We start from the raw sequence: 14,843 nt of genomic DNA, 5'->3' as shown, positions 1-14,843 counted from the left end.
AGAAAAGCAGCTATTTAAAGGAATTCTGTGATGAAGTCTTTCATAAGGTGAATAATCCTTTGATGATATGCATAATGATTCTCCGATTTTTTTTATTATGTAAGTCGAGATTTCGTGTATTGCATTTTCTTAGAGCAGGGCTTGAAGAAACTTATGCAGTGGTATAGATTTAAATTTTTGTACTTAACCCACAGTTTGTGAGGGAACTCCCCTTTAGGCCTTACATCATGCCTCCTAATACAAGATTCAAGTCCCTTTTCCCAGGGACTCAAAAGAACCCAAGGGTTACTTGGGTGAAAAACTATGCCGACCTTTCCTCATATCATTTAAATGTGTTCTGCTTATCTTTTTTGTGAGATGGATGTGCGGAGGGGAGTAGCTCTGAAAATAGACTTTGTACATATTTTTACAAGTTTACATATTTTTATAGATTTGTATATATTGTGCAAGTTGATATCTGCTACTTGAAAGACAATTCAAAACCTGTGCCTCCCTGATGATACCTTAATAGTTAACTTTGGCAGTCTTAACGGCACTAATATCTGGTGTGAAACTTATACTAGATGACTGTGGAGACTTCATTAAAGTCCGTCTTCGTCATCCACTAAACAGTTTCATGTTAAAAAGAAAAAAGGCTGGGTGCAGTGGCTCATGCCTATAATCCCAGCACTTTGGGAGGCCAAGGTGGGAGGATTGCTTGAGTCCAGGAGTTAAAGACCAGTCTGGGCAACATAGTGAGACCCTGTTTGGAAAAAAAAAGAAAGAAAGAAAAAAAACCCCCTCATTTGTTTTCCTAATTAAGGTCACAAAAAAATTAGAATGTCAAAAACAGTTAAAAAAATAGAATAAAAACACTCATAATTTTACCAAGAGATAAACATTAATGTTTTGGTGCATTTACTTCCAGTACAGTAAAGTTACAGGAGATTTTTTAATTATCTTTGTACTTTGTACTATTAAAGAATATATCCTCTTTATATATATCCTTACATGTATATACATTATATATATGAAGAATATATATATGTTCACAAGTGGAGCTAGTACTATATATATAGACTTTAATCCCACTTTTCCATTTTAAATGATATTTTAATAATTTTTCTATTTATTTGTAAGCATGATCTAATAAAACTGCTATTTACTTATATATCATATGGCTGCACTATAGTTTTTTTTTTAAGTAGCCTCGCGTTTTTGGACATTTAGGGTGTTTCTGTTTTTTCCTATGATAAATACTGCTGTGCTGAACATCTTTGTATATACATTTTTGTCATCAATATGTATTATTTCACTAGAATTAGTTACAAATGTAAAAGTTAATGGCCAAGATACAAGTATTTTTATACTTTTTCATACATATCACCAAGTTTTTTGGGGACAGTTTTTGACTTTATATGTTAATGTATCATATGCTAATAACAGTAATTTGAAACTTTGATTTGAGAAGAAAGTCAAGTAATATCTTTTCCCTTAATGGAATTTGAATAATTATTTTTTCAAGGTGAAATATTTTAAAAAGTAAAGGAATTGTAGCCACCCTGTAAGTGGGCTCACAAGTCATGTAAGGTTTTGTTCCTATCCAATTATAAGGAATAGGAATAGGGAAATGACCTTCATTTTGGAGATGGCTGGTGAAAACAAATACATTAATGCTAGTGTATAACCCTTATTTGCTCTATAACAATGGAACATTAGAGTTGGTCACTTAAAACTTGCTAATCACAAAAGTTGCTGACATGTTGCTTGTATACAGAGAGAGTATCATGGGGAAACTACTTTTTATATTCTAACTGAAACTGATAGATATTTTGCTTTAGTCAAGTACATTGCTAAAAAAGTTAATAGAAAGTATTCTAAGTAAATTCACATTAAAGGGTAATGCCAGTCACAGTATGTGTGTGCATGTGTGTGTGTGTGTGTCTGTGTGTGCACGTGTGTGTGTTTTATGGCATGTTCTAAATCGATTATAACCATCTATAAACATTTATTGAGTTCACCTATAAAATTAGAAGGATGAAAATGACCTGAGTAATCTTGTTTGATTGGAAAGAAATACATCTCTTTTAAAAACTGTGATTATACTAGTTTTAGAGGGCTTTTGATGTTCTCGGATTCAGACTTTTCATGATCCACAAGTAGATGAGTCACAGAAATGGAACTCATTACCTTTTACATACCAGACAGTTCTGCGACATGTAAATGTGATTGTTAATTTTGTCTTCCTTAAGATTGTTGTCAGTGTTTTCAAAATATTCACTGATTTCTTAAAAGTGCTTTGGTATACAACATCAATGTCTCAGCTACAAAAATTATTTTGTGGTCTTAGCAATACTCAAGTGATATTAAATTAAAATATTAATTATATAATATCAACTATATGTAATAAATATCTTATAAAGCAGAATTCTATTTAGCAAAATTATTTGTATACACTCTTGTTTTTTTTATAATGGGATTCTCCTTATCAAAAACCAGTACATTTCAAAGTCAAAGAGTTATATTTTAAAATAACTGATCTTTTTGGATTTGATGTTCAGCCTTCTTGTATCTGTCACTTTGATCATGTATTACCCACCAACACAAATAAAATATCTCATTAAATTATATTAAAGGTTTTTTCTAGCATAACATCATGTTAAGTGTCTCATCACATTCTTTTTCGTTTTTCAAAAAGTGTTTATTTTTGTTTTTTTAGATAAAAATAAGCTGTTTAAAATTTACAAGAAAAAACAACTCCATCAAAAAGTGGACAAAGGATATGAACAGACACTTCTCAAAAGAAGACATTTATGTGGCCAATAAACATATGAAAAAAAGCTTATCATCACTGATCATTAGAGAAATGCAAATCAAAACTATAATGAGATACCATCTCATGCCAGTTAGAATGGTGATCACAAAAAGTCAGGAAACAACAGATGCTGGAGAGGATATGGAGAAATAGGAATGCTTTTACACTGTTGGTGGGAGTGTAAATTAGTTCAACCATTGTGGAAGACAGTGTGGCAATTCCTCAAGGATCTAGAACCAGAAATACCATTTGACCCAGCAATCCCATTACTGGGTGTATACCCAAAGGATTACAAATCATTCTACTATAAAGACACATGCACACGTATGTTTATTGGAGCACTGTTCACAATAGTAAAGACTCGGAACCAACCCAAATGCCCATCAGTGACAGACTGGATAAAGAAAACATGGCACATACACACCATGGAATACTATGCAGCCATAAAAAAGGATGAGTTCATGTCCTTTGCAGGGACATGGATGAAGCTGGAAACCATCATTCTCAGCAAACTATTACAAGAAGAGAAAACCAAATGCCGTGTGTTCTCACTCATAAGTGGGAGTTGCACAGTGAGAACACATGGACACAGGGAGGGGAATGTCACACACCGGGGCCTGTCAGGGGGTCAGGGGTTAGAGGCGGGATAGCATTAGGAGAAATACCTAATGTGGATGATGGGTTGATGGGTGCAGCAAACCACCATGGCACGTGTATATCTATGCAAAAAACTTGTACGTTCTGCACATGTATCCCAGAACTTAAGGTATAATACAAGAAAAAAAAGAATAACCTGTTTATTTGAAAAGGCTAAGTAGACCTCAATATTTATTTTTCATCAACTTTTATTTTAAGTTCAGGAGTACATGTGCAGGATGTGCAGGTTTGTTACATAGGTAAACATGTGCCATGGTGGCTTACTGCACAGATCATCCCATCACCTAAGTATTAAGCCCAGCATCCATTAGCTATTCTTCCTGATGCTCTCCCTCCCCCAACACCTGCTGACAGGTCCCAGTGTGTTCCCCCCATGAGTCCATGTGTTCTCATCCTTCAGCTCCCACTTATAAGTGAGAACATATGGTGTTTGGTTTTCTGTTCCTGCATTAGTTTGCTGAGGATAATGACTTCCAACTTCACCCACGTCCCTGCAAAGGACTTGAACTTGTTCTTTTTTATGACTGCATAGTATTCCATGGTATATATGTACCACATTTTATTTATCCAGTCTATCATTGATGGGCATTTAGGCTGATTCCATGTCTTTGCTATTGTGAATAGTGCTGCAATGAACATATACGTGCATGTATCTTTATAATGGAATGATATATATTCCTTTGGGTATATACCCAATAATGGGATTGCTGAGTTAAATGGTATTTCTGCATCTAGGTCTTTGAGGAATTGCCACACTGTCTTCCACAGTGTTGAACTAATTTACATACCCACCAACAATGTAAAAGCATTCCTTTTTCTCTGCAACCTTGTCAGCATCTGTTGTTTTTTGACTTTTTAATAAGCATTCTGACTGGTGTGAGATGGTATCTCATTGTTGTTTTGATTTGCATTTCTCCAATGATGAGTGATGTTGAACTTTTTTGTTTTTTGAGACAGAGTCTTGCTCTGTCACCCAGACTGGAGTGCAGTGGCATGATCTCGGCTCACTGCAACCTCCACCTCCACCTCTACCTCCTGGGTTTCAGTGATTCTCCTGTGTCAGCCTCCTGGTAGCTGGGTTTACAGGCACATGCCACCATGCCCAATTAATTTTTGTATTCTTAGTAGACATGGGATTTCACCATGTTGGCCAGGCTGGTCTTGAACTCCTGACCTCAGATGATCTGCCCACCTCAGCCTCCCAAAGGGCTGGGATTACAGGAGTGAGCCACTGCGCCCAGCCGATGTTGAACTTTTCTTCATGTTTTTTGGCTGCATGTATGTCTTCTTTTGAGAAGTGTCTGTTCATGTCTTTTGCCCACCTTTTCATGGATGTTAGACCTTTTTCAGATGGATAGACTGCAAAAATTTTCTCCCATTCTGTAGGTTGCCTCTTCACTCTGTGATAGTTTCTTTTGCTGTGAGGAAACTCTTTAGTTTAATTATATCCCATTTATCTATTTTTGCTTTTGTTGCAATTGCTTTCGGCATTTTCATCATGAAATCTTTGCCTGTGCCTATGTCCTGAATGACATTGCCTCAGTTTTCTTCTAGGGTTTTTATAGTTTTGGGTTTTACATTTAAATATTTAATCCCTCTTGGGTTACTTTTTGTATATGGTGTCAGGTAGGGGTCCAGTTTCAATTTTCTGCATGTGTCTAGCCAGTTCTCCCAGCACTATTTATTAAACAGGAAATCTTTTCCCCATTGCTTGTTTTTGTCAGGATTGTTGAAGATCAGACGGTTGTAGGTTTGTGGTCTTATTTCTGAGTTCCCTATTCTGTTCCATTGGTCTATGTGTCTGTTTTTATACCAGTACCATGCTGTTTTGGTTACTGTAGCCCTGTAGTATAGTTTGAAGTTAGATAGTGTGAAGCGTCCAGCTTTGTTCTTTTTGCTTAGGATTGTCTTGGCTATTTGGGTTGTTTTTTGGTTCCAAATACATTTTAAAATAGTTTTTTTTTTTTTTTTTAATTCTGTGAAAAATGTCAGTAGTAGTTTAATAGGAATAGCATTGAATCTATAAATTGCTTTGGGCAGTGTGGCCATTCTAATGACCATGATTTTTCCTATCCATGAGGATGGAATGTTTTTCCATTTGTTTGTGTCCTCTCTGATTTCCTTGAGCAGTGGTTTGTAGTTCTCCTTGAAGAAGGCTTTCACTTCCCTTGTTAGCTGTGTTCTTAGATCTTTTATTATTTTTTTAGCAATCATAATTGGGAGTTCATTCATGATTTGGCTCTCTGATTTCCTGTTGTTGGTGTATAGGAATGCTAGCAATTTTTGCACAGTGATTTTTTTTTTTTTTTTGAGAGGGAGTCTGGCTCTGTGGCCCAGGCTGGAGTGCAGTGGCCGGATCTCAGCTCACTGCAAGCTCCGCCTCCCAGGTATACACCATTCTCCTGCCTCAGCCTCCCAAGTAGCTGGGACTACAGGTGCCCACCACCTCGCCCAGCTAGCTTTTCTTGTATTTTTTAGTAGAGACGGGGTTTCACCGTGTTAGCCAGGATGGTCTCGAACTTCTGACCTCGTGATCCGCCCGTCTCGGCCTCCCAAAGTGCTGGGATTACAGGCTTGAGCCACCGCGCCCGGCCCTGCACAGTGATTTTGTATCCTGAGACTTTGCTGAAGTTGCTTATCAGCTTAAGGAGCTTTTGGGCTGAGACAATGGGCTTTTTCTAGATATAGGATCATGTCATCTGCAAACAAAGATAATTTGACTTCCTCTCTTCCCATTTGAATACTCTTTATTTCTTTCTCTTGGCCTTATTGTCCTGGCCAGAACTTTCGATATTATGTTGAATAGGAGTGGTGAGAGAGGACATTCTTGTCTTGTGCATTTTCAAGGGGAATGCTTCCAGCTTTTGCCCATTTAGTATGATATTGGCTGTGGGTTTGTCATAGATGGTTTTTATTTTTTTGAGGTATATTCCTTCAATACCTAGTTTATTGAGAGTTTTTTTTTAACATGAAGAGATGTTGAATTTTATCAAAGGCCTTTTCTACATCTATTGAGATAATCATGTGGTTTTTGTCTTTAGTTCTGTTTACATGATGAATCACATTTGTTGATTTACATGTGTTGAACCAACCTTGCATCCCAGGGATGAAGACAACTTGATCATGGTGGATAATTTTCTTGATGGGCTCTTGGATTCAGTTTGCCAGTATTTTATTGAAGATTTTTGTATCGATGTTCATCAAGGATATTGGCCTGAAGTTTTTTTTTTGTTGTTGTTGTATCTCTACCAGATTTTGTTATCAGGATGATGCTACCTCATAGAATGAATTAGAGAGGAGTCCCTTCTTTTCAATTTTTTGAATAGTTTTAGTGGAAATGATACCAGTCCTTCTTTGTACCTCTGGTAGAATTCAGCTATAAATCCTTCTGGTCCTGGGCTTTTTTTTGGGTTGGTAGGCTATTTATTGCTGCCTCTATTTCAAAACTCATCATTGGTCTATTCAGGCATTCAGTTGTTTCCTGGTTCAGTCTTGGGAAGGTGTATGTGTCCAGGAATTTATCCATTTCTTCTAGATTTTCTAGTTTATGTGCATAGAGGTGTTTATAGTATTCTCTGATGGTTGTTTGTATTTCTGTGGGGTCAGTGATGATATCCCCCTTATCATTTCTGATTGTGTTTATTTGATTCTTCTCTCTTTTCTTCTTCATTAGTCTAGCTAGTGGTCTATCTATTTTATTAATTTTTCCAAAAAACAGCTCCTGGATTCATTGATGTTTTGAAGCGTTTTTTTGTTTCTCTATCTCCTTCAGTTAAGATCTGATTTTGGTTTTTTTCTTGCCTTCTGCTAGCTTTGGGGTTTTCTCTTAGTTCTCCAGTTCTTTTAGGTGAGATATTAGGTTGTAACTTGAGATCTTTCAAGCTTTTTGATGTGGGCATCTAGTGCTATAAATTTACCTCCTAATGCTGCTTTAGCTATGTCCCAGAGATTCTGTTAAGTGGTCTCTTTGTTCTCATTAGTTTCAAAGAACTTCTTGATTTCTGCCTTAATTTCATTATTTACCCAACAGTCATTCAGGAGCAGGTTACCTAATTTCCACGTAGTTGTGTGGCTTTGAGTTAATTTTTTTTTTTTTTTTGAGACGGAGTCTCACTCTGTCACCCAGGCTGGAGTGCAGTGGCCGGATCTCAGCTCACTGCAAGCTCTGCCTCCAGAGTTTACGCCATTCTCCTGCCTCAGCCTCCCGAGTAGCTGGGACTACAGGCGTCCACGACCTCGCCCGGCTAGTTTTTTGTATTTTTTAGTAGAGAAGGGGTTTTACCGTGTTAGCCAGGATGGTCTCAATCTCCTGACCTCGTGATCCGCGCATCTTGGCCTCCCAAAGTGCTGGGATTACAGGCTTGAGCCACCGCACCCGGCTGCTTTGAGTTAATTTCTTAGTCTTGAGTTCTAATTTGATTGTGCTGTGGTCTGAGAGACTGTTTGTATTATTTCAGTTCCTTTACATTTGCAGAGGAGTGTTTTACTTCTGATTATGTGATCAATTTTAGAGTATGTACCATGTCGTGAATGAGAAGAATATATATTCTATTGTTTTTGGGTAGAGAGTTTTGTAGATATCTATTAGGTCTACTTGATCCAGAGCTGAGTTCAGGTCCTGAATATCTTTGTTAATTTTCTGTCTTGATGATCTGTCTAATATTGTCAGTGGGGTATTTAAATTTCCCAATCTAAGTCTCTTTGTAGGTGTCTAAGAACTTGCTTTATGCTTCTGTGTGCTCCTGTGTTGTGTGTATGTATATAGGATATTTAGCTTTTCTTGTCAATTTGAACCCTTTATCATTATGTAATGCTCTTTGTCTTTTTTTATCTTTGTTGTTTTAAAGTCTATTTTATCAGAAACTAAGATTGCAAACTCTGCTCTTTTTTTTCTGTTTTCCATTTGCTTGGTAAATTTTCCTCCATCCCTTTATTTTGAGTCAATGTGTGTCTTTGCATGTGAGATGGGTCACTTGAAGACAGCACTTTGATGGGTCTTGGCTGTTTATCCAACTTGATATTCTGTGTCTTTTAATTGGAATACTTAGCCCATTTACTTTTAAAGTTAATATTGTTGTATGAATTTGATCCTGTCATCACGATGCTAGCTGGTTATTTTGCAGACTTGTTTATGTAGTTGTTTCATAGTGTCACTGGTCTGTGTACTTCAGTGTGTTTTTTTAGTGGTTGATAATGCTTTTTCTTTTCCATATTAAATGCTTCCTTTAGGAGCTCTTACAAGGCAGACCAGATGGTGACAAATTCCCTCAGCATTTGCCTGTCTGAAAAGGATCTTATTTCTTCTTCATTTATGAAGCTTAGTTTGGCCAGATATGAAATTCTGGGTTGGAAATTTTTTTCTTTAAGAATGTTAAATATTGGCCCCCAGTCTCTTCTGCCTTATAGGGTTTCCATTGAGTGGTCTGCTGTCAGTCTGATGGGCTTCCCTTTGTAGGTGACTTGGCCTTTCTTTCTGGCTATGCTTGACATTTTTTCTTTCATTTTAACCTTGAAGAATCTGATGATTACATGTCTTGGGGTTGATCTTCTCATGGAGTATCTTACTGGGGGTCTCTGTATTCCCTGAATTTATATGTTGGCCTGTTTTACTAGGTTGGGGAAGTTCTCCTGGATGATATCCTGAAGTGTGTTTTCCAACTTGGTTCCATCCTCCCTGTCTCTTTCAGGTACTCCAGTCAGTCATAGGTTTGGTCTTTTTATATATTCCCATATATTTATATGTATGTTCTCAGCGGTTTTGTTTGTTCCTTTTCATTCTTCTCTAAGCTTGTCTTCCTGCCCTATTTCAGCAAGATAGTCTTCAAGCTCACTTTTAATGGGGTTTTTATGGAGTCTTTTTTGTTGGTGTTGTGTTGTTTTCTGTTTGTTTTTCTTTTAACAGTCAGGTTAAGAGGTGACAACGTGTTAGCAGCCCTTGCTCTTGAAGCCTCCTCAGCCTCGGCGTCCACTCTGGTGGTGCTTGAGGAGCCCTTCAGCCTGCCACTGCACTGTGGAAGCCCCTCTCTGGGCTGGCCGAGGCTGGAGCCGGCTCCCTCCACTTGCGGGGAGGTGTGGAGGGAGAGGCACAGGTGGGAACCGGGGCTGCACGTGGTGCTAGTGGGCCAGCACAAGTTCTGGTGGGCGTGGGCACAAGCTCATGGACCCTACACTCAGAGTGGCCAGCTGGTGCTGCCGGCCCAGGGGCAGTGAGGGGCTTAGCACCCGGGCCAGCAGCTGTGGAGGTTGCACCCGGTCCCCAGCACTGCTGGCTTTGTACTCAAATTCTCACTGGGCCTCAGCTGCCTCCCCATGGGGCAGGGCTTAGGACGTGCAGCCTGCCATGCCCAAGCCCCCCCTCCACTGTGGACTCCCGCACAGCCCAAGCCTCCCTGATGGGTGCCGCCCCCTACTGTGACGCCCAGTCCTATCAACCACCCAAGGGCTGAGGAGTGCAGGTGCGGCTCAGGACTGGTGGGCAGCTCTCCCTGCAACCCTGGTGGGGGATCCACTGGGTGAGACCAGCTGGGCTCCTGAGTCTGGTGGGAACTTGGGGAACTTTTATGTATAGCTAAGGGATTGTAAACGCACCAATCAGCACTCTGTGTCTAGCTCAGGGTTTGTAAATACACCAATCAGTACTCTGTGTCTAGCTCAAGGTTTGTAAATACACAAATTGGTACTCTGTATCTAACTAACTCTATGTCTGGCTAACCTAGTGGGGACTTGGAGAACTTTTCCATCTAGCACTCTGTGTCTAGCTCAAGGATTATAAATGCACAAAGCAGCACTCTATCAAAACGGACCAATCAGCTCTCTGTAAAACGGACCAATCAGCTCTCTGTAAAATGAACCAATCAGCAGGATGTGGGTGGGACCAGATAAGGGAATGAAAGCAGGCTGCCCCAGCTAGCCACTGTCAACCTGCTCAGGTCCCCTTCCACATTGTGGAAGCTTTGTTCTTTCACTCATTGAAATAAATCTTGCTGCTCCTCACTCTTTGGATCCATGCTGCCTTTATGAGCTGCAACACTCACTGGGAAGGTCTGCAGCTTCACTCCTAAAGGCAGCAAGACCACGAACCGACCAGGAAGAAGGAACAAACTCCAGACACACCATCTTTAAGAACTGTAACTCTTACTGCAAGGTTCCGGGGCTTCATTCTTGAAGTCAGCGAGACCAAGAACCCACCAATTCGGGACACGAGGTCACTCTTCTGTTGGGCTGCTGTGGTTTGCTGGGGGTCCACTCCAGTCTCTAGTTGCCTCAGTTTTCCTCATAGCTGAAAGTATCACCAGTGAAGGCTGTGAAACAACAAAGATAGCAGCCTGCTCCTTCCTCTGGGAGCTCTGTCCCAGCAGTGTACTGACATGTTGCTGTTCCTAGTGTGCCTGTAGGAGGTGTTCGGAGACTCCTGTTGGGAGGTCTCACTTGGTCAGGAAGAATGGGATCAGAAGCAGTCTGGATGCTTTCTGGTGGAGCAGATATGCTGCGTTGGAGAGGGGAGTGGGGGACCCTTCCTCATCTGGATGGTTTGTATTCTCCAAAGCTGGCAGGCTGGAATGGCTGAGTCCACTGAATCACAGAGATTGTGGCCACCCCTCCTCCTGGGAGCTCCATCCCAGGGAGAGATCAGGGCTTTGTCTGTAGAACTCTTGCTGGGGTGGCTGAAACCCCCACAGAGAGGTCCCACCCAGTGAGGAGGAATGGATTGGGATCCTACTTAAAGAATCAGTCTGGCCATGATCTAGCAAGGCAGCTGTGCCATTGTTGGGGACACTTCATTGTCTGGATCATTTGTATTCTCCAAAGCCATCAGGCTGGAATGGCTGAGTCAACTGAACTATGGAGATGGTGGCTGCCCCTCCCCCAGGGAACATGGTCTCATCTCAGGCAGACTCCAGCCTGTCGCCATTGGCTGGTTGGAATTCCAAGTCAGTGGGTGTTAACTTGTGGAGTGCTGTGGGAGCAGGCCTGCAGAATGGCGCTGTTTGGTTCCCTGGTTTTAGCCCCTTTCCTAGGGATATATATATGCACAGATCTCCCATCTGGCCAGGGATCCTGGGGCTGAAGTATGGAAAACTCCTGGGTCTCTGTGTGTGCCTGAACAGCTGCTCTGCCAACATTCTACACAGTTCTGTGTATCAGACCCAATGCCCTGGTGGTGTGGGCTCACAAGAGGAGCTCCTGATCCACAGGTTGCAAAGATCCATGGGAAAAGCGTGGTTTTCCAGGTGGGGTCGCACAATTACTTACTGCTTCACTTGGCTGAGAGTGGGGTTTCATTTGGCTCCGTGCTGCTCCCAGGTGGACCATCGCCCTGCCCTGCTTTTCTTTGTTCTTCGTGGGTCAAATTGTTTGCCTAGTCAGCCCCAATGCGAGAACCTGGATACTTCAGCTGAAGGTGCTGAATTCACTTGCTCCTTTCCTTCCTCTCTGAGTGTGGCAGACCACAGCTGCTGCTTTTTTTTTTTTTTGAGACGTCTCGATCTGTTGCCCAGACTGGAGTGTAGTGGTGAGATCTCCGCTCGCTGCAAGCTCTTCCTCCCGGGTTCACACCATTCTCCTGCTTCAGCCTCCCGAGTAACTGGGACTACAGGTGCCCACTACCATGCCCGGCTAATTTTTTGTATTTTTTGTGGAGATAGGGTTTCATCGTGTTAGCCAGGATGGTCTCAATCTCCTGACCTCATGATCTGCCTGCTTCGGCCTCCTACACAGATGCTTCTAATTGTCCATCTTGGTCCCAGCAGCGAAGTTGGGGCTCCGAATCTGGCCGCCACCATCTACACCAAGGGAGGAGGGGAAGGAGTGTTTATTTTTATTTTAATATATTTAATGGACAAATAATAAGACAAAAATTCTGTACATTCAAGGTGTACGATATGATGATTTGATGTATGTATACAATGTATAATGATTACCACAGTCAAATGAATTAACACATCCATCTCTACCCATAGTTACCATCGTGTGTGCGTTTGTGTGTGTGTGGTTAAGACACTTAAAGTCTACTTTCTTATCAAATTTCAAGTAAAGAATACGATATATTAACTATAGTCACCATGCTACACGTTAGAGTCCCAAAACGTATTCATCTTAAAACTGAAATTTTGTATCCTTTGACCAACAATCTTCCCCATTTCCCCCACTCACTAGCACCTGGAAACCACCCTTTTACCATCTGCTTCTTTGAATTTAACTTTTTTAGATTTCACATATAAGTGAGATCATACAGTATTTGCCTTTCTGTGTCTGGCTTATTCCATTTAGCATAGTGTCCTCCAGGTTCATCCATGTTAGAAAATGGCAGGATTTCCTTTTTTTTTTTTTGGACTGGATAATATTCCATTGCATGAACACCACATTTTCTTTATTCATTCATCTGTAGATGGTTGTTTCCATATTTTGGCTAATGTTACAAAGAGTGTTTAATTTGAAATAGTTACATGGTTTAAGTACATGATATAGTCTCTGATTACACTGGAAAACATTCCAAAAGAAGTTCATATCTTTCAGTTCAGATTGCCACCAGGTAAAGTTATTAATTCAGGAGTCCCATTAAAAATTTTTTCACTTTCCTCATGATTTATCTTCATGTTGTATTCCTTTGCTTCCAGGGTTCCACAGAAATTACTTATCACCTCTGTATATAACTCAAAGTCAAAATTACATTTTAATTTTTGGAGTAATTGGTCATAGATACTATTATGTCACTCTGACTTCTGAATTCATTTCTTCATAAATCTTTATTCTGCTCTTTTATGGTTACCAGAGTCTTCCCTACCAAACCTGATTTATCTTTAATGTATTTTTTTCTCTTGGGCACAGGCAAATCACTAGGTCATTTTGCAGGGGTATTCAGCCTGGGATATATTTCAGTCATTCACTGGAAGTTTCTTGTGTGATAACTTACACAGTTGCATCCCTCTGTAATAAATTCATCCAATGGATCAGAAATAATTTCTCAGCAATTACATTTTTATGATTGCAACTGTAGGCATCTGCACTGTATCACTTTCAAGATCCAAGTTTGGCAATGCAATGCAGAAAGTCTATTTATGCAGAATTGTGCTTCAAAGAATTTACATATCTGTGTTGTATACTCTCTGAAGAGGATATAAACTGCTAGATCATGCTACAGTCATTAAATTATGAAACTGTCTATAATCTTATTTGCTGCAAAATACAGTTTGGTAGGTGTCAGATTTTTGTTGAATGTGAGTTAAAAGAATTGATTTACTCAAAATTCCTTAAAATAATCATAATAACAAACTCTTTATAATGTGTTATATTTTGTAAAGTTTTTTTTTGAAGGGCAGCGGTTCAAATGTATTTTCTGACTGTAAATATATCCCATGTTTTCTAGAAGTAAATCTAGAGTTAGATGAACAGTAATAAACATTATTTCTTTGTCATTCACCCCTAAGTCTTGTAGGACCTCTTGGCCTTCTTTCATTTCTATCTCCATAGTGTCTCCCACCTGTCCCCTTGGGGATAGCTTTTTTTTTTTTTTTTTTATAATACTCATTGGGGCAAGTTTACCTACCAGCCCCTGTATTAGTCACCATAAGCAAGGTTGTGCTGTGATAAGAAGACAACCCCCAAATTTCAGAGGCTTAATAAAATTTATTTCCTGCTGAAGCTACATGTCCAATGTGAGCTGGGGTTTCTGATCGGTACAGGCACTCAGAGACCCAGGCTAATACAGACTCATCTCAACATGTGCTTCCACTGTCATGGCAACTGAGGAAATGGAACATGATAAATCATGTGAGAACTCCCAGAATGTTCACCTGGATGTGACATATGTCAATTCTACTCACAATGCTTTTCTCAAAGCAAGTTATATGGTCAAAGTGGATGTTGGGTATGTGATCCTGTCCTGCGCCTAGAGGACAATGGGAATATTTGTGAACAGCCTCAATAACTTTTACATTCCCTTTGCCTTCGTTTTAGGGGTTCCTTTTGTTAAGTCTCCATAGTGCTCTCAAGACACTTTGGCACCCTTGTCACAGCTAACTTTATCAGGGTGGGCAACTGACTTAGTGATACTCAATTATAGGTTGGCAAGAACCCTGTGAGGTGCTCTGCCATGAGAGCTCTGCCTCTGGGGGATGATCATGAATTGGTCCCGTTAGCATCCTCTTTTTGAGGAGTTGACTATATTCTGAGATTTAAGCAGTTAGTACCTAGGATTAAACAGTTCTATTAGGTGCAAAGCTGAAAGATACACAGAAAGTAGAAACAAGGGAAAGAGTTGAGTCATAGTGAATGTGGCATTTTCAGGTTTGGATTCCCAAACTCCTGCTGTTCAGTAACAATAAGATTACCTAGTTGCCAGGGTTTTAACAGATTTTTTCAGTTTCCAAACCACATTCTATTCTCAGAATTA

The 14,843-nt window shown here is 40.1% G+C and overlaps 1 protein-coding gene across 3 annotated transcripts in view; it reads left to right on the top strand.

Annotated features, from left to right (window-relative positions):
* CTNNA3 (catenin alpha 3) overlaps positions 1 to 14,843 on the top strand; it is a 1,813,915-nt gene that overhangs the window by 45,528 nt on the left and 1,753,544 nt on the right. The window lies entirely within an intron of this gene.

The sequence above is a fragment of the Piliocolobus tephrosceles genome, chromosome 9, assembly GCF_002776525.5.
Source record: "Piliocolobus tephrosceles isolate RC106 chromosome 9, ASM277652v3, whole genome shotgun sequence".
Taxonomy (NCBI): domain Eukaryota; kingdom Metazoa; phylum Chordata; class Mammalia; order Primates; family Cercopithecidae; genus Piliocolobus; species Piliocolobus tephrosceles.
This window is presented reverse-complemented; position numbering and strand designations above follow the sequence as displayed.